At 37.9% G+C, this 25,619-nt stretch overlaps 1 long non-coding RNA gene across 18 annotated transcripts in view; it reads right to left on the bottom strand.

Moving 5' to 3' along the window:
• The window catches only part of LOC107078070 (uncharacterized), a 264,300-nt gene that overhangs the window by 185,656 nt on the left and 53,025 nt on the right, over positions 1–25,619 (bottom strand). For all 18 annotated transcript variants that reach the window (XR_001479061.2, XR_001479060.2, XR_001479062.2 and 15 more), the window contains one exon: positions 4,890–4,959. This is a non-coding gene — a long non-coding RNA (uncharacterized lncRNA). The remainder of the gene's footprint in view (positions 1–4,889; positions 4,960–25,619) is intronic.

Raw genomic sequence — 25,619 nt, 5'->3', positions numbered from 1 at the left:
TGATAAGACTGCTTCTAAAGGCTAACCCCACTTTCCCTCCCCCCAAAAAATATTCCCCAGAAGGTTTTTCCATAACACAAGGGCTTGCCATAACATCTGCCAGCCTCCCTTGCAATTCTCTGGGAAATGGGCTTTTCTAAGTCAGATTCCTAGAAAGCACAGGTCCAGCCAAAAATGGTCAAACTGCTTAGGATTATTTCTTTCTGACTTTTCATTTTGTGGTTATTTAAATGCAGTCTAAGACCAAAGGACAAAGGTCAAGATTAAAACACTGGTTTCAAATTCTGTGTTATCGTGCACTGGAAACTATGCATCTTATGACTAACTGAATTTGTGTCCTTGTGTGCTGGGCTTTATACTACTGTCACAGGAAATACAAAATTGTGCCAAAAGTACAAAAGCTATTGGAACGAAGTGCAGGAGAACAGAAAACAGTCAAAACACTCAAAGGCCTGAAGTACTTTTTAAAAGAATTAACATAATTTCAGTTTTAATTTGTATATCACACCTCCATTATAGCTTTGAAAGAAAGTCAATGGGAAAACCTGACTCACTGAAAGAACTGTCAAGCTTCAAAGTAAGTAAGTATATATATATACACACTTACTCTGAAGTATATATATATATTCAATAAGTCCTAGAAGCACTTGCTGCATGTCTTCTTGCTGCTCCTATAACAATAGCTCTTGCAAGATGAGACTGATTTATAAAGACTTTGGGAAGCACCTTGTAGATAAGGGATAGATAAGATAAGATCACTCTATTGGTCATATACAATTCATTGTATTAGGAATTTGTCTTTTTTCAGACACTAACTTGCTCTCCATGAGACACACAGACAGGGAGAGAAGCTTGGGGTCAGAGCGCAGGGTCAGCCATGTTTACGACGCCCCTGGAGCAGTTGGGGTTAAGGGCATTGCTCAGGGCCCCAACAGAGTGGGTTTACTCTGCCTGACGCAGGATACAAACCGGCAACCTTCCAGCCACAGGCGCAGATCCACACAGCCATCTCACCGCCCCAACAGTAGAACATGTGGCCTCTAGGGCTCAGAGACCAGTGAACAGGCTTGTCCAGGTTCTAATTTCCATATCTGAGTCACATTGACCCATCAGGACAAAGGATACCCTCGTGTCAAAGGCATTAACTGAACAAGAGTGCCATGACTCACCTCAGATGGGAGCCTGTCTGTGGCAGAGATTACCCCCTGGAATGCTGGTTACCATTTATTCAGATGGGTGTACAGGAGAAACTAGAGAAAAGTACCTCACTCAAGGTACAACAGCAGTGTCTGCAGTAGGGACTTGAACCCACAGTCTACCTGTTAGAAGTCTGTTAGAGATTTACCCACTAAGCCAACCTGTCCCCAATGCATGTTGAAATAGTGTAAAAAATAGTTCTATTTCTTCTTTCAGGCACTTGAAATGTTTCTTTGTAATTTGTGAGAGTTCACATAAAATATAAACACTTACCGCTCTACCTCAGTTAAAAAATAATTTTACTCAATGTCTGATGCTTGATCTTGTCTATTTGCATTGTCCATTTATTTCCCATTTTTAACATTAACAACTTCTAAGAGAGCAGAATTTTGTGTGGGGGGGGGGATACCTGTTTTTTTTTCAGAATCCATCAAGACTAAAAGAAACAGAAACTCTAAATAATAGAAAAATACTGTATCACACTACAACTCACAACTGGAAACCCACTGAAGCTCAGCAGGTGTGAGCCAGGTCAGTACCTGGATGAGAGACCTCCTGGGAAAAACTAAGATTGCTGCAGGAAGGCGTTAGTGGGGCCAGCAGGGGGTGCTCACCCTGTGGTCTGTGTAGGTCCTAATGCCCCAGCATAGTGACGGGGACACTATACTGTAAAAAGGTGCCGTCCTTCAGATGAGACCGAAAAACCGACAGCCCAATCTCTGTGGTCATCAAAAATCACAGAGCATTTCTCAAAGAGTAGGGGTCTAACCCCAGCATCCTGGCCAAATTTCCCATTGGCCCTTACCAATCATGGGCATCTAATAATCCCCATCTATGAACTGGCTTCATCACTCTGTTCTACTCCCCATTAATAGCTGATGTGTGGTGAGTGTACTGGCGCACTATGGCTGCTGTCACATCATCCAGGTGGAGGCTGCACATTGGTGGTGGTGGTGGAGGGGAGTCTCCTGTTCCTGTAAAGCATTCTGAGTGGAGTGTCCAGAAAAGTGCTATATAAGTGTAAGCAATTAATTAATTACTATTTATTTCCTTTAAAATGTCTTAACCCCCAAATGACTAATGCATCTCTTAAAACCATCACTTGTCTTATCAATATGGCTGTATTATTTCATACAGACCTTTCAGTAACACTGGTCTAGCATTTAAACAAAAGCTGACCAAGGATAGATGAAACTCGAACAGCACACCATTTTAATGCATTTATTGGACTGACAATTTTATCCAAAGTGATTTACTTTGGAACCCATTTATGCAAGAGACATTTTACTGGACCAATCTCAGCAAAGTACTTTGCTCAAGCTTACAAAAGCAGTGTACCATCCAAGAAACATAATCTAGTTACATCTTCAGAGTCCTAACCACTACCCCACACTGCTCTCCTGGTGTAGCATCTTTAACTGGTGTAGTGTCACAAGTTGTCCCAATATAATTTCCTGTTAAAAAACATTGAGAACCCTTTCCAGAGCTTGTTTGTGCCAAACAACAACCGTAAGGAGAAAAAACAGAGTGCCATGCAGAAGAAAAGTGATTGGAAATGCAGCATGTAAAAAACCTCCAAGTCAACACTATATAAGCAGTTCCTTATAATAACACAACAGTGAAGCCAATGAGAAGGTGTCAGAGCTGGCCACTGAATCCTGTTTGTGGGTTGAGTTGTATTCGGACAAAAGGATGGGATCTAACCCTATCCAGATGGGCACAGGTTTGCTGAGGATGGACCAGGTCAAAACAGAAACTGGAGTATCAAAGGAACGAGCAGTAGTTCAGAAACTTGGCACTTTCAAGTAGCACTTACCAAGAGTATCATATAAACTTAACCCTGCTGTCAAAATTGCTGCTGAGAAGGAAATGAGGTGAAGGTCATGACCTGGAAAGCAGAGGTCAAATGTTGCAGGCCGCCACTCAAAGGAAGTCACTAGGTAAAAAGTTCCCCCTTAACAATAAGGTACCAGATGGCTGTTAAACCTGAGTCCGGGCTGATGGAAAAGCAGACAAATCTCAGAAGACTGTCGTCTAGGTCTTATAAATTAGAGGGATATATAAGTTACTCAGCAACTGTCACTCCAGGACCACACACTGCATAGTTATCTTCTGTTTACCTTTCCACTAAATCCAAAAACTCTAGTTGAAACTAAAAAAACCCTAGTTAGGGGTGCATCAAACCATATGTTTTGACAAAACTGAAAGCCTACATTTATACTTTATAAAGTTACATCTTATTTTTTAATCCTATCTTAAAAGGCCTAAAATATTAACAACAATAAATAACAACCTACAGAAAATAACTTTCACATACTATATTTCATACAAGCTACAAATTCCATTCAATAAAGTCCATTCTTACTGTTGCTTAAGCTATGCATTACTCCTCTCCACACAAAAAAACAAGAGTTGCTGTTACCACAGATGGCTCATCCATTATTTAAAACAAGTACTATTACAGAACAAAATACAGACATCCAAATTTTTTATTTTTCTTCACCTGTATGTCTGTGTCTAAGGAATGCATATTTAACATCTCCTAAAAGGCCCAAAGTCTTTTAGGCTCTAGGTGTGACTGCACTCAAAAAAATGGAACACACAGAACAAGCATATACTGTATAAGTAGCACTATTATCAATAATCCCTAAAGAAAACAAATGAACTCAGGACTTAAGGAAGACATAACAGCTTAGTGCCCCACTCAACAGGTCAACCTCAACAAGGGAAAAGCTAGCTGTTCTACATCTTGCTTACAGAACATCAAACACAGAATGGCTGACAAGATGTCAATACTTCAACATTAAAAGTCATGACAGAGAGACCTCAGTGGATCAGTGTATTTGCTTTTGACACCTGCACATTTGCACTAATCCATTAGGATCCTGAGATCTGTGTAACATTATGGTGACTACTAAAGATTCAGAATGTTCTGTTTTAGCTTTTTTTGCTGTACAGTCCTTTTAAAATAGGTTCTGCACAACAGTGTCAATTCCTGTGAATACAGACCTTCTTTGAAGATCAATATGGTACATTAGTTTGCTTTTCACAGAGGGATAAGCATTTCCTTGGTCAGTCTGGACTAATCCCTTATGATAACTTATTCACAATGATAATGCACAAACATCAAGAGGAACTAATCTTCACTCTTGATGAGGAATAAACCCTGGAGCCTAAACACCTTTCAGATGAGGTTTTCTTTTTTTTTAGTTTTGAAAAAACAAGAACTCTTAATGCAAGGATGTGCACATGCCACATAAAAGTATGGCTAAACAAATCAAAATACTGTTAGCAAGAGAGCAATGTTTGTATACTTTTCAAAAAACAAAAAAACTACAGTAAACTATGTTCTGAAGAAGTTCCATGTTTTCATGTAGTTTTCAATTGGAATATTAGCAAATCTTTTTCCACTTTCCTCATTCCTTTCATGGTCTTTAAAAACTGGCAGTCTGCTATGGCTTGGCAAGGTGTTCTTTATCATCAGGAAGCACAATATCTCCCACCCATTTTGGAACGATCTCCATAATGCCATAGCTTACAAATTCAAGTTTTACAACATCTATTTCGGTACAATCTGAATACTGTTTGCCATTCAAAATGTAATTACTCAGAAGATCTGAGTCCACATGGAAGCCATAGAGTTAACCAAAACACAAGAGCATGTCAGTTTTTCCACAGGATGGATAACTTACTTGTCATCCTTCTAGTAAGATCTTCAGGTCTCACAATCTCTAATCACATGTTGCTGTGTGTCAAGTAAATCTGTGAAAAGAAGACCAAAAAAAATGGCTTGCTTACACAAAGAAGTAACATGCCTGCAGTAAACAAAACTTCTTTGTGAGTAACACAGGAATGTGTCTTCAGCATTTTCCGGCTGCTACCATCACAAATGTCATCTATACAGTCAGGGGATGTCTAGTTCATGTCATTACCTCTACTGTGCTTCAGAAATTGCTTGAAAGTACATAGATGAAGCAGGAGTATTTTGGAACAAAATTTTGTGGACAGATGAGACCAAGATAAACCTTTACCATAGTGATGGAAGAGTTAAAGTAAGTAAAAAGAAAGGAACTGCACATGCCTAAAAAATACTACCATCTGCTATGATGGGTGGACTGACTTTGGTATGGTTTTATCTGCAACTGGCTCACTCACCTATATTGACAATCTAACTAAAGGTGACACAAAAATAATTACTTCTGAAGCTTACAGTGTACACTTGTCTGTTTATATACTGTAGACATCAGTGCTTCTTTACTTATTTGGCAGCACTTCACCAAGTATCATGACAATGACCCAAAACATAGTCAATGCACCCATGGAGTTCAATAGTACAAAAAGAGGAAAATCAAGTCAGTCTCCAAATTGAAATCAAGATGACCAAGAACTTCACATGCTGAAGAAAAAACTGAAGAACATCCCAAGAATAGGCAAGACCTCGAAGTGGTTGCTACAAGGGCTTGGCAAAGCATCTCGGATAATTTCGGAGTTTGGCGAGCTCTGTGGGTTGCAGACTTCATGTGCTTGTTGCATCAAAGTGATGTACAACCAAATACTGACTTTTACACTCTGAAATATGTGTCCTAACATTCTGGTCACTTGAAATCACTGGGCTGAACTCGAAATATGCTTTTTGCTCAAATATGATCAACTCTGTGCATTAAATTACTAAAAAATAAAACACATATCGTATTGAATTTATAATTCAGATTGATTAGTCATGATCACAAATTACAAACTCCAGGATTATAAAGCAAAACTAACAAATAAGACTTTACTGTCTCAATAATTTTGGAGGGTGCACTATAAAAGTTATCAAAATGTTTAAAGTTAATATGGAATGGTAACGAACATTATGAACTGGCAGACCATGACAAGTAATCATTATACCAGCACTTTAATAAGATGTCTCTGTTAAAGTCATTAACAGCAGGATTTTTACTAATTTGAGAGGAGTAAACCACACTATTCATAGCCCAGGTTTACTTAACATATCTGTTGTTTAGATAAGTCTGACTTGGCTGAATATATTCACCAAAATATATTTTTTGTGGCTGTTTTATACAACCAATTTTGCTGTTTCGCTGCTATGTAATAAACACAAGCTTATTGTTTATCATTGATTTTAACACAAATTGTAAACTTTTAACAGAAGAGTAGATTCTAAGAGAGAAAATATTTTCACACCAAGAGATTTACTGGTTGTAACCTTAGAGAAATGTTCTTAATGAATTTCACACCAGCAAGAGAGGGACAGAGATAAAAGGAGTCTTGAGGAAATGACTATGTGCTCAAGCTCTTCAATAACAACGCAGTGTATAGCTTACTTTCAAAGGGCTTGGTACTGAACTCTGCTAAGTGCACTTTGAGGACACATAATTTTATCAATGGGACATTCTGTCACGAAGTGTTCTTTCAGGACCCTATGCAGACAGTACAATCCGGGGAGGCATGAGGAAAACACGGGCCTGGAAGGAAAACAGGGGGCATGGTGGTCCGGTTTTCATGGGGGGGGTGTCCAAGGCAAACATGTCCAGGGGAATCCATAGCAAATCCAAGAGAGTAGCAATTGTCCCAGACCGGGTGATCCATCCTGACAAAGACGAACAGAGTTAAAAGGCAGAGCGGAATCCGGCGGAGGGTCGGGGGAATAAAAGAGGGGTCATGGGACCAGATGCTCCATAGTCCCAGACTCAGAAGGTCAGGACGTCATTGAAGCCGAGTCGCTCCTGGACTCGCGGATAGACGGGCTTCAGGGCGTCCATCTTCCAAAGCTGAGCCAAGATTGGCAGGAACGCCTGGCTTTTATAGGACGGGGGGCAGGAACCGGAGTCAGGTGCGGGAGATGAGTATAAAACAAGGAAGGGCTGGAGCATCCTTAAGAGGAGGGGTTTACGAGTGTGACCCATTCTTTCCCTTTCCCTCAAATTTAAGCATGCTACTCTCTGTACTGACAGTTCTGAATGTAGCTTTACCTTCTGTGTTGTGAACAATAAAAAATAAATTGTTTTTTGTCTGGTTTATTTTTTCTTACACACTAAAACTAGAATCTGAAATACTTTTTTAAAATATTGTGACAAGAAAGTTCATTTTATAAGTTAAGGGGCACACCTAGTCAAAAAGACCATTTCTTTTATTCCTTATATAAAATAACAACTCTGTTATTTAAATACAATAAACAGTGTTAAAAACACTCTAGGACCAAAAGCAGTTGTTGTGTTTTTAATGCATCTTTGGATTTTCACAAGCCTACGCAAATAGACGACAAAATACTTTTAATGACTGTTTTTAATAGAATTAAACTGTTTTTGCACAAAACAGGTGCAGCTGGATTAAAATGGCTGTCTGAGGGAGGGTGTAATTTTATGTTATTGATGTATCACCTGTATGAAGATTAACACACACTGTCAAAAAGGAAAGTCCCTGTTCTACAAATTCCTGCTAGAAGATTCTAGATTATACAGATCAGACACCACAAAGTTAATTATTATTGGTGCTTCGACTCAAGTCTGTATTATTTTTACTTTTAAAAAATGTTTTACATCCTCTTAAGAAGCTGTATTATTTCCAGACTCGTGTTTCTATTTTCATCAGTTGGACATGACACTACAAAAAGAAAGAAAAGGTAGGTGGTCTAAAAGACTGCAAATCACACATTTTCAGCTCACTGATCATAGAGGCCTGCATCTACAGTATATACACACACATACACACATCTGCCAACCCCTTCTGTCACATGGCCTAATATCCTTGATTGTATTTATCTTGCATAGCTCTTCAATTCCTTAAGTTGTGAAGAAGAAAGACATTTGTTTGATTTAATGCCCAAATAATTTTATATCTTTAATCTTTTCCCTTTTGTGGGAAGGACAGTGAAAGGGACAGAGGAAGTTTAAGGTTAAGGACAATGTTTTCTGTTTATCTGAATTCCCATGGCTAAAGACTAGTAATGAGATCTCAAAAGGGAATATGGTTTTAGTACTCACTTCCTGTGGTACTGAGATAATGCAGCATAGTTTATAAACTCCATGTCAACTCATCATACACTTGAACCCAAGCATTCCACTGAAAGAGCCTGATGATCAGTTTTCCATTTGAAAATCAATAAAAATTTCATCTGATTTTCCTGGAATGTGTTTTTTCCACAGTTTTCAGACTGCAAAGGATGGTAGAAAAAAATCTCACTTCCAATGGATATAAAGGAAAAGGTTTTTGCAGCAAGACGGAGAAAAATCATTCCCAATTTTATTTCGGTGTGAGCGTAATGCCAACAAAGACTGATCCACAGATTGAAGGGATATTTAGGAAAGATTTTTGGATAATGATCTGTCAATAGCTAACAACGCTAGATCACAGATGGCCCCTAAAGCAAGCAAGGAAGGAACACACAGTTGTCAGATAACTGTTGCTTTCAGACAATACAGAAATAGGAATAAGCTATAGATGACCTGTTTGTTGTGATCTGAGGAGATGACACGAACGGTGTTCTGTCTGTGCATTGCAGCACATGGAGCAGTGGAACCTACATTTCTTCATTGATGATTTATTGCAGGAGGACTGATGAGGCATTCCAGTTTGACCACCGTGTCGTCAGAACAAACTGTTTAGCAGCAGTCACACATTTTTTCTATTCTGTATGCTCAACCAGTTGCCTCTTGTTCCTTGGACTGATCAATGCCAGACACAAAGTAATCCACCAGGACTGTATTCTGAGGCTGCCTGATCTCAATTCCACTGAATATGTGTGGACCACAAGCCCACTAATGACCACCTGGAGCCATTCCCAGGCTGCTGACAGCCCCAGGAGAACAGGGATGGAGAATCCCACAAGAACTGCTTGTTCACTACTTGACTGTAGCTCTATCTCTTCTTTCCCAGGCTTGTACCACAGCTCACAATGACCCCCCACACTACATTGTGTTTCCGACTTCCAGGTCATCAGCAAAAAATTTCTTTTTTGCTTTTTCTACTTCTTATGTTTTTGGCATACAGTTCTGTTGACACACAAGCAAAAACTGTTCAAAATGAAAAATACTGGTGGTATCTTAAAATTGAATTGATTATTAACAGTAATAAGAAAGCACTACAGCATACAGAATGAGACTTGATGGCATAATCATTATGTCAATATGATAGAAATTCAACATATTTATATTTTGCTTTTCAGCCCAAAGGATCTCAAAGCACTTTACATATAAGAGGGGACCCACTGTATCCATTGCTGAAGTTAAGAACCCACTTAAGGCAATACTCAGCAGACTCTCTCACCAGCAGATTCCAACTGGTGTGGTGAGAAATTGCTTCAACAAGCCCCAAACTGAATTTAATCAGGAACCTGAAGATAATACCCCTAATCGCTTAACCAGCACCAAGGAATCTTCAATGACCAATTAGTTAAGATCTCAGTTTAATGAATCATTTATAGAACATCACCTGCTGCAGTGTCCTCAGTCACCGTACTGGGGCTCTGGGTTAGAAATACTGGTCCAGAGGGTAAGAGTGCTACATAGTTGTCCACTAAAACTACTCAAAGCTGCAACATGGTTTTCTACAGAGGTCCAGATTTAGCCTCTCTCAGCTTCTGAGACCTGATGAGATCAGGCTTCAAGGTGACAATGCTATATGATTTCTTCAATATGCCCAACAAAGTTTATTTAATTTTAATTATGGCTTCAGCTACACACTAAGTAGAAATAAGTAAAGAGTAGTAGAAACTGACTTTGGGAATGTCGTTTTGGCCTGAGGGGGGACTCTATGGAAGAAACTGATTGCCACATTAAAGCCTTACATAACTCCTTTTTTGTGATCTGTCAGATGCCACAGCTAGAGCTCAGTGACCTATTCACCTGTGGTTTTATTTAAATACTGTATTGCTGTTTTCCCATACATATCTTTCATATTTAAGACCAAACAAAAGAGCCAAATGTATTATTACCTCATATTTTCTAAGTGCTGAAGCCCAAATGATTTGTCTACACGTAAAACCCCAGATCTTTCCCACAGTGAGCAAAGTTTTATTCTTACTACCTGACCAGTAAAATGAATTGCTGTATTTCCTGTGTGTGATGTCTATTTTTGTATATTCTCAGTTGCAAGAACTTTAGTCTTTCTTTCACAGGAATTTCCTAACAGTTCTGCATTTACTGACTGATTCTCAGAGAAGGAAATACTATGTTAGTCACAAAATTCTAAGAATAGATTTATGTTTTATTGAGAAACATGAACTTAAAGAAATTAAGACAAAACAAAATGTCTATTAACATAGCAAATCACTTCACAGAAGGTCAATTCCTTCCTATATAGCAAACAGCTCTTCTGGAGGTCAAGTCAATTTGATGTACAGTAAGCGGTTGTGATAATAACTTAGTAATTTTCAGATCTGAGGACATTCCCCGAAATGCAGAAGGCTGAGGTCATTTCATTGGAGTGCTTGTTTACTAAATACTTAAAACTGTAAGCTTTATGGCAGAAGAAACAAAAACATAACAAAAAAAAAACATATTTCATGACAATATTTAAAGAAACTTAGCTTTGAGAAAGTAAAAAATCTAAACAAATTAAAGTGGCCAACAGTACATTCAATTAAACTGCAATCAAAAAAGAACAAAACTAGTTTCGGTTTTACTGCAGTCTACCTTAAAAAAGTTGGACAGGGAAATGTTTAAAGTGTTTTAAGGCTTCACTTACAGTGTATCTTTTCTTTCTTTTATGTGAGATCCAATGAGATTCACAGCTGAACTAGAATGACTTCAGAATGAATGTGATTCAGCCAAAACGTTAAGGTGCCCATCTGCTTTTTCCAATTAAAATGAAAAGAATGATTAAGTAATTCATGCATCAAATTTTGGCAAAAATTTAAAATATCCCCTACTAATGAGGGACAATTATGTCCATTCTACAACCGATGTACTTAAGATAAAAGCTTACAATATGACATCAGAAAAGCAAAGAACGAAAAAACGATATTCAAAGCAATACTTTTCAATTTGACAGGTGCCTTTCCATGTTAATAAATTCTACTCAAAACTCATACAAAATCTAAAGCTTCACAAATACCCAATAAATACGTGACCGTAAAACCGGCAGAAAATCACAGTGCGTTGTAAAATCTGTATTTTAACAATAGAATTGTGTCTGACCACACAAGTGACAGAAAATACTGTAGGTTTACAATTACAATCTTCAAGACCAGAGACCAAATTTTTAATTCAGTTGAATTCTAATACATACATCCTCTGTCTAGCCATTGCTGATGCATTCTGACTGTTGCACATAAATGCTTTAAAAACTGTCTCACTCTTTCTGGTATTCCAGTAAATGACATACAGTATACGTAAGGATTAGTAAAAGCCTTTGAAGGAACACACATTGATAACTAAACTTGGAAGCACAACAAATGAAATTACAACTGGTATTGCCTATTTTAAGCAATAAAATAACCAAGGGAATATTTGGAGTTAAGAAGAAGGGATGCTGATGATTTATTTCTGTTTTTATGACTCTGTCCCCTCAATGATCTTGAAGTGTACATTATAAATAATCAAATTTATGAACAAATCAAATCACTTTATGTTCTTAAAACACTTGTTTCCTATTGGTTAAGATTTTAAACATAAAAAGTGATAAAAGGAGAATTAATGGAAGTGCCCATTGCAGATGATGTGCACACATTGTTACTGACCACAAGGTGACAAATTTGAAGGGTGCACAATTTCAAAACAGCGAATGTGTTATAAACAGGAACTGTAAAAGAAATCATGCAGTTTCAAAACCATTTCCTCTGAATAACGTTTTCTTTTTTCATTTGGTCTTCTTTTTCTTTAAATACTGTAATCCTTGTGCAAGTAGTATTTGCGCATTGCATCAGAGTATGCAGGAAAGTGGAACGTGAATGCGCATGGAATATTACAAAGCCCGATGATTTATTTAATTTAAAGGCATAGTAACCAGGGACAGAAAGCCATTCAGCATTTTAATATTTCCTTCCAATGAAATCTTGAGCATTCTAAAAAACTTTCACTGCAGAATCTTGTCGTCCTTAAATTGACGAAAATTTACAAACGTAAAAGTTAATACACAAAATGTCTCAAAAAGTAAGGCTCGTTAATATACGCATAAAGTGTTTAATTATGGTTCCAATGTATTTATAGGCCTTTCTGGAATTTTGTTGCACTCTCACTCAAAACATACTGAGTCAAAAAATTGTGAATTCTTCATTAAGAGAAAAAAAAATTGCCAAATGCCTGTAAAACATGTAGGCAAAATTATTTTAGTCAACTACACTTGAAGGTATCACATTTGATGGTAAGAAGGTAAATATATTTTAAGACTCCTGCTGTTCATTTTTTCCTTTAATTTAATTAAACTAAATATGGCTTGTAGTGAAGTCTTTTAACTATCTATATGACAGTCTCATATCTCTTTCATATGTGTATTAATTACTGCATATGAATGTTGTCATATTTGTTCTCTTCAAGCAAAAGAAAGCTACTGTATTGTATGTAAACTACTGAACAATATTCTGTAGGAAAGATCATTTATCTTTTCCCCTTCATAAATTAAGAACTAAAAATAGTTTCCTTCAAAGCATTGTATCAGTGTTGATAATTATTTCTTTATCATTCAGATGATGATGTGCAAAAATGTTCATGTAAAAAAGGTATTACTATTCAAAAGATCATGTCATATTTCCTATTTTCAACATGTTGCCTTTTGTATTAAAGGCATTAAAAGCATTAAAAATTATTATAGCATTAATAGCAATTATAGCATTATAATTAAAGCATTAAAAAGAATGATAAAATAATAAAAAATAATCAGCTAAAAAAGTAAGCAACATGTATAGATAATCTTTCATTTCCTTGATGAACCAAAGTCTTAACAATGGAATTTCATTTAAACCAACAAAATAACACAAATGTGTTTCTTAAGCTATAGAAGTGAAGAATATAGAAGCTTTAAAATACCGACCCATATTATATAGCACAAGCAGTATGATATATAAATGAATATAAACATAGTTTTTGGAAAAATCACTTCCAGAAAATCAATCAGTTGACATTACAAAAACTTTTAACTTTTATTCCTGAACATTATTATTCTACACTCTACATACAGTATTCTCTGCTTTTTGGTGTTGCCTGTTATTTAAAAAGATCAATAAAAGAATGCAAAGAGATTTCACACAACAAATCAGTTGACTGATGAGTAGTAATAAGACAGCTCATGACTACTTCAGGAAAAAGTAGAGGTTAATTCAATGCAGTAAAATGACAGGGTACAATAATACAACATTTTGGCTGTGGACCTTTCCTAGCCAATTCCTAGAAAGAGGACAAAATAAAGAGTATATTAAGAGTAGAGTGTCTGGGAAGGAAGAAAATGTTGATATCACATTTGAAATGCTGTGTATTTAATTCAAACACTAGACTCTTAAGTGTGGAATTAACCTCCTTTTGACCCTTTGCAGTCCTGATGCCGGTTCAGCTCCCCTGGTACTAAAGGTACATCAGTTCTGCAGCAGCCCTATTTATGTTTACTGAGAACTGACTCATTGGAGCAGAAATGTACATCTACCAAGTACAAAGATAATTGATGAGCTTCAGAATTAAGAGTACCTAGGGTATTTTTAAGGAATTGACTAAAGGATAGTACATTGTTGGCATCCTTCAACATTACGTATATACATGTCCTCCATTCATTGGAAGTTTCATTGCACACCTCTCTACACCTATTCTAACTTCACACCTCTTGATTGGCCTGTCTTTCTGTCCCCTGCTCCCGCCTCTCGCTCCTCCTCTCTCCCAGCCTTTGTTCTCCCGCTACATTACCTTTGCCTACTGCCCTGTCTTTCTCACACCTGAAGAAGGCTCCACAGCCGAAACGTTGTGTTTTCTTTCTTCTTTTTTTCAGCATGGAATAAACCTATTACTTTTTCCTTTGCAGCCTATGCATGCTGACGCAGCTACCCACCTGAACTATTATATATATACATACAACATACTGTATTCGCAAAAGATTGGCTTTTTGACGCTGCATGTTATTTTAAAAAAGATCAATAAAAGAATGGAAAGAGATTTCACTCAACAATAAGCTGAATGTTGACACCTGAAGAAGGCTCCACAGCCGAAACATTGTGTTTCTTTTCAGCATGGAATAAACCTTTACCTGCTCCTTTGCAGCCTACGCATGCTGACGCAGCTCCCTGCTTGAACTTCTTCATCCCTCAACATTGTCAAACTGTAAGTGATAATAATAATTCCCACAATCCACGACAATTGAATGCTTATAAGCCACACCATAAACCTGAATGGAGTTCCTCCTAAAATATATGTCCTTTTCACTAGCCAAAGCTAGAAGGGTGAAGCAGCTGTGCATGGCTGCTATGTTTATACAGTACACAAAGATAGGCAGAATTAGAAGTCTCTTTAGACAATTCTGCCCTTGTCAGTGTTGTGAAATGACAAGAGATTACATGTATTCCCGCAATTCAGAGAATTCATTGCTTGAATACACCATTGGGGAGAGAAATCGACTCAGCTTTTAATACATGGTTAAGCACGCAATCCAGGCTTGGACTACATAGATCTAACAAGAAAACCCCCATAGATCAAATACAGCAAGCATTAGTGTACATACTGGGTAGTAGCAATGATCAATTTGAGTTTTAATGTTTGTTTGAGTTCACGTTTGATTACAGTTAACAGGCCATCTGTGAACTGTGACACCTTATTCTTGTTTAAAAACAGCTGTGCTGTATTCTTTAGACTCAGAGACTGCTGAAGTATTTAAAGGCAACAAAAAATACAAAAAACAGTGATTCCACAAATCCTAACAGAACGATATCATCCATACCACATTCTTTCCACACTGTAATATTCACAGTGAAACAATGTTTGATTGGGACATGTTTTTCTTGCCCAAATACCTATGTACCTGTATATTACTGAAAACAATTGCTTCCTTGTTCATACAGATGTAAGATATTAAACAACAAGCAGCATCACACAACACTCCAGATAGCTTATAGAAACAGATCTGATGCAGGTGCTCATTTTATTCTGCCAGGTCATAATTACAAATTGCACTCCCAAGTGCACCTTTCCTCTTATGTCTCAAGATATTTGATTTTCCTCAGGTTTTGTCAAATGCAGTAAATTGATAAGCCTGCCTTTTAAAAAAAAATTACACCTAATTCTGGAAATGCTGAAACATGAATTCTACAATTTCCCTTTTCTCTATGTCCCTGTGACAGTCTAGGGTGACAATCAGTAGGAGAGTGGTTGTGTGCTGTCAGTACTGTATATAATTCCCATAATTCCTGGAAAGACTCAAACTCGTCACAACTCAGGCCAGGATAAACGAATGCCAGTAAATGGAAGAATGGGCCACTCCGCTGCTTCTGAAGAAATTAATAAAGCCTGCAGACTCCAGAAAAGCTTTTAGGAGTTGCCATGCTGTAGCCAATAGGATAAGAATAACCAGTCAAATCCATAAAGTGAAACTTACTTTTCACTGTCCAGATAAAATAAAAATGTACATACACGTAAGAACCTGTGTTATGGGTGATATCTGGGTGGCCAAGAGGTGTGATGGTTAAGATTTCTACCTGATAGCTCCAGGGTTCAGCAGTGGGCTGGCATGCTGTCTGTGTGGAGTTTGCATGTTCTCTCCTTATTCGCATAGATTTTCCTTGGGTATTCTCCTTTCCTCCCACCCACCCCGCCAGGAAACATGATCATAGTTTGACCGGCTCTACTAATCTCCCTTTTCCATGGTACAAAAGAGTGTGGTCTTTTCTTCATTTATCTGCCTTTCCTTGAGTAGTGTACTATGCTGATCACAAAATTAATGGTGTTTATAACGAAAGTTCGGGAGGGATGACAACAACCACGTTCAATCGTACTCAGCTGTCAGTAATCAGCAATTGCTCCCGTCATCCTTCCTCCACCAAACACTATAAATACCAACGTGATTTCCTACTCTCCCTCACATATGACTTTTGCATCCCACCTCCACCTCTGCAGTGACCCCTTGGTCACCCTGCGTGGGGGTTCTGGCCTCCTTGTCCTATGGCCAGGAGGTCAGCCCTCAGCCAAGCGGGTTAAGCCGATATCCACTCCATAATAGTTCATCAAACTCTGATCTTGTGTTGTCGTTCCTAGTGAATTGGGATAAGATGCCGGTGAAGAAGTCGTTTTATGGCCACATCTAAACAAGTTCAATTTCAAACATATCTGCAATGACTCAGAATGTGACACTTATATATCATTATGCTGCAACTGTGATATTTATTCCAATTCTAACATCCAGCAGGGTGTCTCTGAGGGCCACATGCTCCGTATTATCACTCATATCGTTTGGTGAGATGACAGATAGTCCTTAACCCCAAAAGCAGCGCGTGTAAAAAATAAAACATTCAAACTTCAAAAGCTGAAAAATCTAATGGTGCTAAAAGGGGTGAATCTGTGTCTAATGTTTTATTTAGGTAAAATATTGTGCTTTTATATTAATCACTGTGCATCGCAAAAGAAGCTATGTTTTCCATTTTGTTAATATGGGGAGCAAGGGGAACTTTCATCCACTTGATTGCAACTCTACATTTTATGTCCAAAAACAGTTTTTCAGCTTTCTCTTTTCGTTTCATCTGTTCGAAATCTCTCATTCTGTTTTCATACATTGCCCTGCCAAATATCTTGTTTGAAGTTCACATGGTGGTAAATATGTCAGTTGTAAATCTATAGGAATTCAGTGTGTGCTTAAAATCTCTGCTTTATGAATACGGTAGGTATACAATATGGAAACGCAAAGATGTTAATGATTATTCTTGAGATAAAGACAAGCTAATCACTTAAATTTGTTATAAGATCTTATTTTGGGAAACCTAAAATTACACTTGTAGTGATTTTACTACAAATGGTTTCTACACAGGAAACCCTACAGTGCCCAGACCTCCATGGGTGAATTATCTGTCCAGATCTTAACTTCCACTCAGACAGGGATATGTTGTTACACAAACATCCAGCCATCCATTTTCCAAACACTTCATCCAATTCAGGATCGTGGCGGAGCTGGAGCCTATCCCAGCAAGCAACAGGTGACAGGCAGGATAACAATCCAAACACACTGACCTAAATAATGCCACAATTTGAAAAAGTAATAAAGGAGTAGAGGATGAGAGAGTAAACTGTGCCTGTCATGTATTTTACATTTGAGATCAGGACTTAAAATCCAAGACTAAACACTAGTGAGGAGATTACACACGTGTAATGTGTAGCAATATTATGAACACAGAAGAACCTCATTGCCTTGTGTTAGTCAGCCTGTAGACACTGTGTGTGTGGACTCTCTGAGCATAGAGGGGGTTGCGAATTAATGCTCTATGTTGCTTAACTTAATGACCTATTGTCACGATATTGGTTCCCCCTCCTTAAGGGTGCTCCAGCCCTTTCACTCAAGACTTTATTCTGTGCACCTGTTTCACATTCCCAGCCCACCTTAAAAGCCAGGCGCTGACGCTCATCCGGGCTCTGCATCTGATTTCCATATCGTGCGAGTCCGGGACCTGGAAGCGCCTGGTCCCATTAAGGTTTTAACCTCTGTTCCCGTTCCTGTTCCCCGTCCACCGGTTCTGACCCGGCCTTCGTGGTTTTTAATTCTTTGTTCTGATGGATCTCCTGGTTTTGGACTTACCCTTGTGTTTTGGATATTCCCTAAGGACTACTCTTTTGGATTGTTCTCCTCGGCCACACCTCCCCCGTGCACCAGCGCACCTTGGACACGCCCCCCTGTCTTCTGCCCCGTATTCCTGCATGACGTTTCCCTAGTGTTTCCCCACTCCGTCGGACTGTGTCGTCCGCATAGGGTCCGGAAAGAACTGTTCGTTACACCTATTTGCTTCTGCATGGTTGTCTAGTGATGTCAAGAAACATGGAGTTGTCCTAGGGTTCAGTTATTACTGGAGATGAGTGGGCCTTGTGGTGACTCAGTCAAGGAAATGTATCATCATACTTCAGAGTCTGGTCTTCAGTTACAGGGCAGTTTCTTCAGAACCACAAAGTGGCTGGATAGGCTGTCCATTAGTACATCCTCACCTATAAGCAATTGAATTACTTCTGAGAGTGAATATACAGTTTGCTAAGGTGACTCTCTCCATCGGCATAACTACCGTAGTTGCTACAATTAAGCAAGACTGTGAGACAAGACAAGGTAGTACTAACTGGGCAGTGTAGATATGCCATCTGCAGTTGTCAGAAAACTGGTTTGAACTCACGAGCCACTCACAACTGAACAACTAAACCAAATTTCCCATGAAAAGGCTCCTAGCATAATCTCAGAAGATTTTACAGGGGATTTCCAGAAAACTGTCACATGTATCGACGTGCATCTTAGTTTGCATAAGATCTTGACCAAATAAGGTAGCCATGAACTTAAAAATACTGACAGACATAATTCAATTCAATGTATTAAATATTTTTTTTGTAAATAACACAAGAAAAAATGGTTCTCCAGTACGATTCTGGAACTTTCAATTTCTGTATATTTCATCAATATTGTACAAAATAACTAAAAATACAAGAGAAAAAAATAAGATTTGAGAAAAGATGAGTAAAACATTGCTGTGAGCCTACTGCATCATTGGAATGATAATTCAGGATCTGTCACTCAATTAAAACTCAAAGAGTTTATTGTTGCACCTAGAAAAATGCTCAAATGTCTGTTACAAGGCATCAGAAACAATATTCTGCATGTACAGTACTAAAGCTGGTGAAAGAATTAATGAAATTCATCTTTATTTATTTCAGTACTGAAGTAAAAGAAAAAACAAGGTAGAAGCACCATATCAGAATACTAAGCAATTATTTCATTAATAAGATAAGGATAATAAAAAAAAAACAGCTCACTCACATTATCCACTTTCCAAAGTGTTTATGATTGCATGGATATTCATCCATTACTGTTTCAGACTGTTGGAGGGAACAGCTATCGAGCAATGTTGGCATTGAACTCTGAGCTTAAATCACTAGCATGGACTGTGGACTGTGGACATCTGGATGTCTCCCTTAAGGTTAGACAAGTATGAAACTGGTTCCAACTAATTCACATTGCAAGCTGGAGTGCGACCTGTGGATACTTGTGGATTGTGAAGTATTGCATCTAAATAGAAACATCTTAGATTCTATTTAACATTTTCAACCACCTCAATGTCTTAAATACACCATTATATATCCTGAACATTGCATTATTTAGTAAAAGGATTCAACTTTTAATTACAATGCCAAATTTTAGGGTGGGACTCCAGTTTTTAAACAGAGACCAGCTGTTGGGTATATATTGTCCTATTTATATTTAATTGAAAAAAAAAACACTTAGAGAAATTATTTTAACTGTGAACACAAACAGAAGATAACGGCAAATATATGAGGCATGCTGAACAAGCAGAATCTATTAAAAATAATAAGATACTTCCCATTTTGCTCAATGTATTCTACATTGCATAGTGTTTCTTTATTCCTGGAAGGGTGATGTTTAATATAAAATGAGTGCATCGTGTGATTTGAGCATACAGCTGCTTTTTTTTTCTCATTACACAAAACCTGCAACTTCAAGGTACGTGCAGTTTGAAAACAAGGGCAAAACACCTCAGCACCTCAGCAAAAGGGTGACCAAATATGTTGCATTTCTCTCTGGAAAACTGAGTTTTACAGTAACTTTGTTTGAGAGCTGAATCTCTCTGAAAGTGTCCCACCCAAGGCATGCAAAAAAACTGGTCGTTACCTATTGATATGCACACTCTCTCCACCACCACTGTAGGAGAAGAAAAAAAACCCAAGATAACATCAATTGCTTCACATTCGAAGAAATGTGCTAAAGAACAGAAATTAAAATACCAAGAACAGGAAGTCTGTGATGCTGGTTTGGCCTTTAGGAAAACTGGTGGTTGACATCCTTTTTACATCACTACATACTACAGCACCCACAATAACTCAGGTATGTGGCAAGGTGTTGGCTAGACTGCATTGTGTAGCCTGATGGCTATTTTTAGGCTGTAAACAGCATTTGTGGAAAGGTTATCTCAGAAAGAGGTGGGAAGTAAGGGCATGTTCCACTTTATGTAAACAAGAACTCTTATAGGTGACATACCCCTCTAAGTTGGCTTGGTGATGAAATTCATTATGCAGGCAAAACCTTTTTTTTGGGTAACTGGAACCTGTCCTACTGGATATGATGTGTACTACAACCCTTTTAGAAATAGACATTGATAAATGCTTTCTCTGGCTGGAAAAATTATCTCTCTGTAGATCTTACTGACACTCTTCCAATCAACCTGGAAAGCTGTTGCTCATTTATTAACCACATAATATTTCTTAGATTCTGGTGCTGTGACATAATTTTGTACATTGTGAAACTCTTTTATAGGGGGGTTTCAATGATGCAAACCAGAGTCTTAGCAGGAGAACCTGAGACTTGCTGAGACTCCAGCAACTTACCAGCACAAGTTCCCAGGTGCTTCAGCAGCAAAATAGCAATAAGTAGCAAGTTCATATTAAGTGTTGTGGATGATTTTGAATGAAGTGTTTCCACCCTTGAAATGTGCAAGGCTGTGCTATGAGTAATGTTTGAGAGATCACCTAAAATTAAACATCTTAATGTCGATGTTTTAAACCAGAAAATACAACTAATGCCATTTGCAATCATATTTAATATAACATTCGAAGACTATTTATAATAACTTTAGTGGCTGTGATGAACTCCTCTGGACGGTATATACAGAACAAAACAAGCAAGGAAAAGTCTTTGATGAACACTTTGGGAAAAATACTTATATTCTCCCTCTTGATCACAGCACAAAGATTTGAGATTACTATCATTTGCTGGAAATAGCAACACTGAGACTGGATTCACACTGTAAAGTCGCTACAAAGCAAAGTACAGTTAACAACAGAGTTTGTATTCATTTTAAATTATATGTTAAATGAGCCTTTGAATTTGGAGCATAGGTGGGGTTAATATTTGACTACACAAGTTCTTGTGAACTGCGTGGTTAACAAAAGGAAACAACTATGTGCTGCAGTGTGAGACCTGTGAGAGGTAGCTTTTTTTTAATCATCCAAGGCACAGAAGCTGTAACAGTTTCAAAGAAAGTGAAGCTGTCATCCAAATGCTACAACACACACTTTCCATTGATTGGTTCCAGTCTACAGTGCGGTCCTTGTTACCGCTAGAGTTTGCAGTTATCAGCTGGAAAAGTGGCGGACCTGGTTGGTCTTTCTACTGCAGATGAGGCTGTTCAATGTAGACTGAATCAGAACACTACAACTGCGTAGTGCCTTGTATGCTATGACGCCATTATTAAGAACATTTCCCAGTCATCGCTGTATCCATATCCACTGTGCATCAAATGTTGTACCACCGTATGGTGTGCCAATACATTTTGCCAATTCACATTTTTCGTGAAACAGAAGCAAAAACATTTAAAAACCACAGTTTAGGCCAGTTCCTTGCTAAAACGATTAACTGTTATCATTTCTTAGAAATTCGTATTTCACTCTTTACATGAACAACGCCACACCCCGAACATCAGTTCCTCAAGAAGAAAAGCAAAACAAGCAAAACAGAAGGGTCGGCGAAGGAAGATAATGAGAGCTTAACTGACAATGTTCAAGTATGATGCAAGACCTCCAGGGTAGAGCCTTGTTCTAAAGTTCAATTGCAACATTAGCCTACATAAAAAGAAAGTACGACTAACAACACTACAGCCCAGTCAAAAACAAGTATGATTCAGTCACAATGTTTATCATTTCCAGTACCTCCTCGGCCATTTAGCTTAGCAAAAGTTTGATTAAAAAAATGCACTATTTTGTAATTCTACATTGTGGCTACAGTCTTATTAATGAATGTCAGTTTTAATCAGGAATAATTCCAAATGCATAATATCCTTCTGCTGTGGTGCCAATGTAGGATATTGTGCATTGTTCTTTTTTAATGAATCCATCTCAAAAGGTGTTCTTGTTCTCTCCTGCAGAAATCTCTTTTTCAGGTATATGAATAATAATTTCTATTTGGAAATTCAGTTGCAAAATTGTCACTGTGTTGTAAATGCAAGCCTGCAAGCATCAGCGCAAGTAAGTTTGAATATGTGCCCTAAAAAAACATGCCTAAAATTATTTTTAAGAGCTACCATTTTACATTTTACTTTGGAAAGGCCAACTGCCCTGTAATCTACTTTCATGCAGACCCACAATCTGAAGCGACAGAATCAAAGAAGCATGTTTTTGTGAAGATTGGAGCAGTACAGCTTCTGTGTGAACAGCATGGTAGACTCAGCCTGTACTTTACTCTGATAGCCACAGGAGCATGACCAGCAACATGGGTCACTGCTGCGTGCCTTGCTGGATTTACCTAGCACATCATTTCTGGACGGAAATCATGGTGCTATGGAAATTGAGATATTAGAATGAGCTCTCCACACTGTGCAGGACACAGTGAAGTCATAAGATAACTGTTTATATCAGTTAGCAAAGCCTACCTCTCAAGATCTCCTTGAGTTGCAGCATCTCAAAACGCCCACCATCTTAGCTCAATTTACATGGAAAGCCTTAGAGTGTTTAAAAGGAACTCCTGAATAAACACTCACATGCTATGAAAACTCAAGTCTCAATTTTACACGAATGGCTTACTGAGCATTTGCAGACTGTCGTACCCACATGAGAACTGGAAATAACTTGGTACTCTTGGTACTTTACTCTTGGTACTCAGGCTGAAGCTGACCTGTCTGTGAAAGAGAAATGCTTGGAGAATTCTGCACCACAGATGAATCTAGAGAAATCATTTAATCGGTTCAATATGAGACAGTTGAGTAGGTAAGAGCTCTAGAAATTCTCATGGAGTAACAAATCCTGTTTCTGACATTGCTGTAGTATTGAACAAGGTAAAATCCTCAAATTGCTCTATTAAATACTCTACTGAACATAAGGGTACTCTTCAGTTCATTGCTGCAAATGAGAAGTTTTCCTCAATTAACTGAATAAAATAAAGGATTAATTAGCAGAACAACAGCAGGTCGCTGTCTGCTTAAACATGATGTGTACGCTTGAGTGCCATTCACCAGAAACACTGGCAGCCCAGAGACAACAATTGCATCCTCTGTGGGCCACAGCACATCTGCAGTGCTATCAGGAAGAGTATTTAAGTCTTTTATTCATCAATAAATGTCATTTTGCCCTTGACAAACTCAGACAATATGTGTGGAAACATTACAGTGAGAATTATGCTGACTGTTACACCATTCAAGCCAACAGATGGGGCAGTGAAAGTGCCTTGTGTGGAGGTTGAGGGTAACCATACTGCTTCACGATACATTAACAAAGTCCTTCTACAAACAGTGTTTCCGTTCCTGCAATATATCCAGAAGTGTTGTAGCAGGACACTTATATAACATGTTGTAGCAGGACACTGTATATAAAACCACACAGTTTTAAGACTCCAAAGGCTTTTCATTGCTCCAAGAAACCAAACTCTTGCGAAAGCCACCATCTTCTCCTGATCTACGTGCAGTAGAAGATCTTTTGGACCTCACTCACATCATCAAGAGACATCAACATCAACCAACCAGTCTTCACAGGAAGAGTGAAATGACATCCCAGAGCATTCTGTCCAGAGGCTGATTTGGTGTTAATGCTACAGGAGGTATACTCATTATAAATGTTGTTGTTTTCATTTTGTTTTGAATTCATTTTTGAAGTTTGCCCCAATTCATGCTGTTTTTCAAATTTCCTTTGATTTTGATTATTTTATTATCTATTTTGAACACATCTATGTCTACATCTTGTTTCTTTTGTTCATATGTTGAAATGTTTAATCTTATTCTAATAGACATATATTAATTTCGTTTTTTAATTTTAGAAACATGGATAATAATTGCATCTTGCACCATACAAGGGGAACAACAGCCGTCCCAAAAATATGTATTGGCACCCATTATCTGAACTGAAGTAGTTCAAGGTCCATCTTTACCTCTACTCAATAGGAAGGATAAGTATGAATTAATAAGTAAAATGTATTAAACTAAATTAATCTGTGAATCGTGAATAGTTTTTGCCTGTACATTTTTTGTACAGCACCTTGGGAAACTTAATATGTAAGACTTCATCCATTCAAGGATCCAGATTATATAGTTGTTTTAGAAATGTACTTCCTGCAGTTTGCACTCATTTCAGACATTGTGACCGGGACTATAAAGACCACAGCTTTAACAAGCTCTTATTCAAACATTCATATTCACCTGCAGCTCGTAAGATACACTCAGCTCATGACATTCTTCCTTTGTTCCTACAGCATAACACATTGACGCTGGTAAGGACTCTGAATTGTGTATTTTAAGCCTTCTGAAGCAAACCATCAAAAGAAAAAGAGGAAGTGTCATCAGCTTGCAAGGATATAAAACAAGCCCTGTGCTTGATCAGAGTTTATGATTGGGTTCGGTGACAAAGCAGTGATACGCAGAGGGGCTCCCCTAAGAAGATAGTCAACCGAAGAGTGGAGGGCAACATGGGGGAAGTCAGTTGAACGGTTAGCCCAGCTGGCAAAGGCACCTGTGAAGTATTAAAACAGATCAACATTGGATTTCTATGCTGAATATAATAAACCTAATGGGTTTGTGTGACGTACAAACTTTATGGGACACCAGAATAAAAACTGTGACTGTGGTGATGGAAAGGCAACAGGAAAATAGTCTTTGTTTTCCTGGCACAGGAGAAATCGGAAGTTATTTTAAACGCTTGCAGGAACCCCAGAGAAAACTATTTTCGATTGTTCCAGGAACGCCAATGTGTTTAAGCAATTAAACATCAATTATTTTTTCAGGTATTTAATGACCTCATTCTTGTAGGCTGGAATATAGACATTCACATACAGTACATGCCCCTGGTGTTTCCTGAAATAAACTGAGAGGCATTAAAAACACTGGAACCAATGCCACTTGTTTGAATATTTTATACCCTTCAGTACTGTATATAGGAGTTCAGAACTGCATACATTAAAAAACAACCTATTTTTTCTTGGTAGAAAAAGAAATCTTTTTCTATCTTCTACCTCTAGAAATCGTTAGCTTTTTTGTACTACTCAAAGAGCCCAGGATTCACTGTATGCTCCATTTACCAGTCTGCCTAGTAATCCATCAACTTTATGTGCGATGTGTACATATGGATCACGTCTAAAGTTAAAATATAGTAGGCTTTTGCTATTTTTTCCCTTACATAATGCTTTCTTTCATCAAAGTCATCAACTATAGTCTTACAGCCTTATTGTTGCTTTTGAAAGTCCAGCAAGGGTCTGTCATGCTGCAAATGTCTCATACGATGCAGCACATTCATTTTATATTTTTCCCAGTAACGTGCTGAATGTACAAGGACAAGAACCAA

Source organism: Lepisosteus oculatus, chromosome 7 (genome assembly GCF_040954835.1).
Source record: "Lepisosteus oculatus isolate fLepOcu1 chromosome 7, fLepOcu1.hap2, whole genome shotgun sequence".
NCBI lineage: Eukaryota > Metazoa > Chordata > Actinopteri > Semionotiformes > Lepisosteidae > Lepisosteus > Lepisosteus oculatus.
The sequence above is the reverse complement of the archived record's forward strand: the minus strand, read 5'-3'. Positions and strand labels throughout refer to the sequence as shown.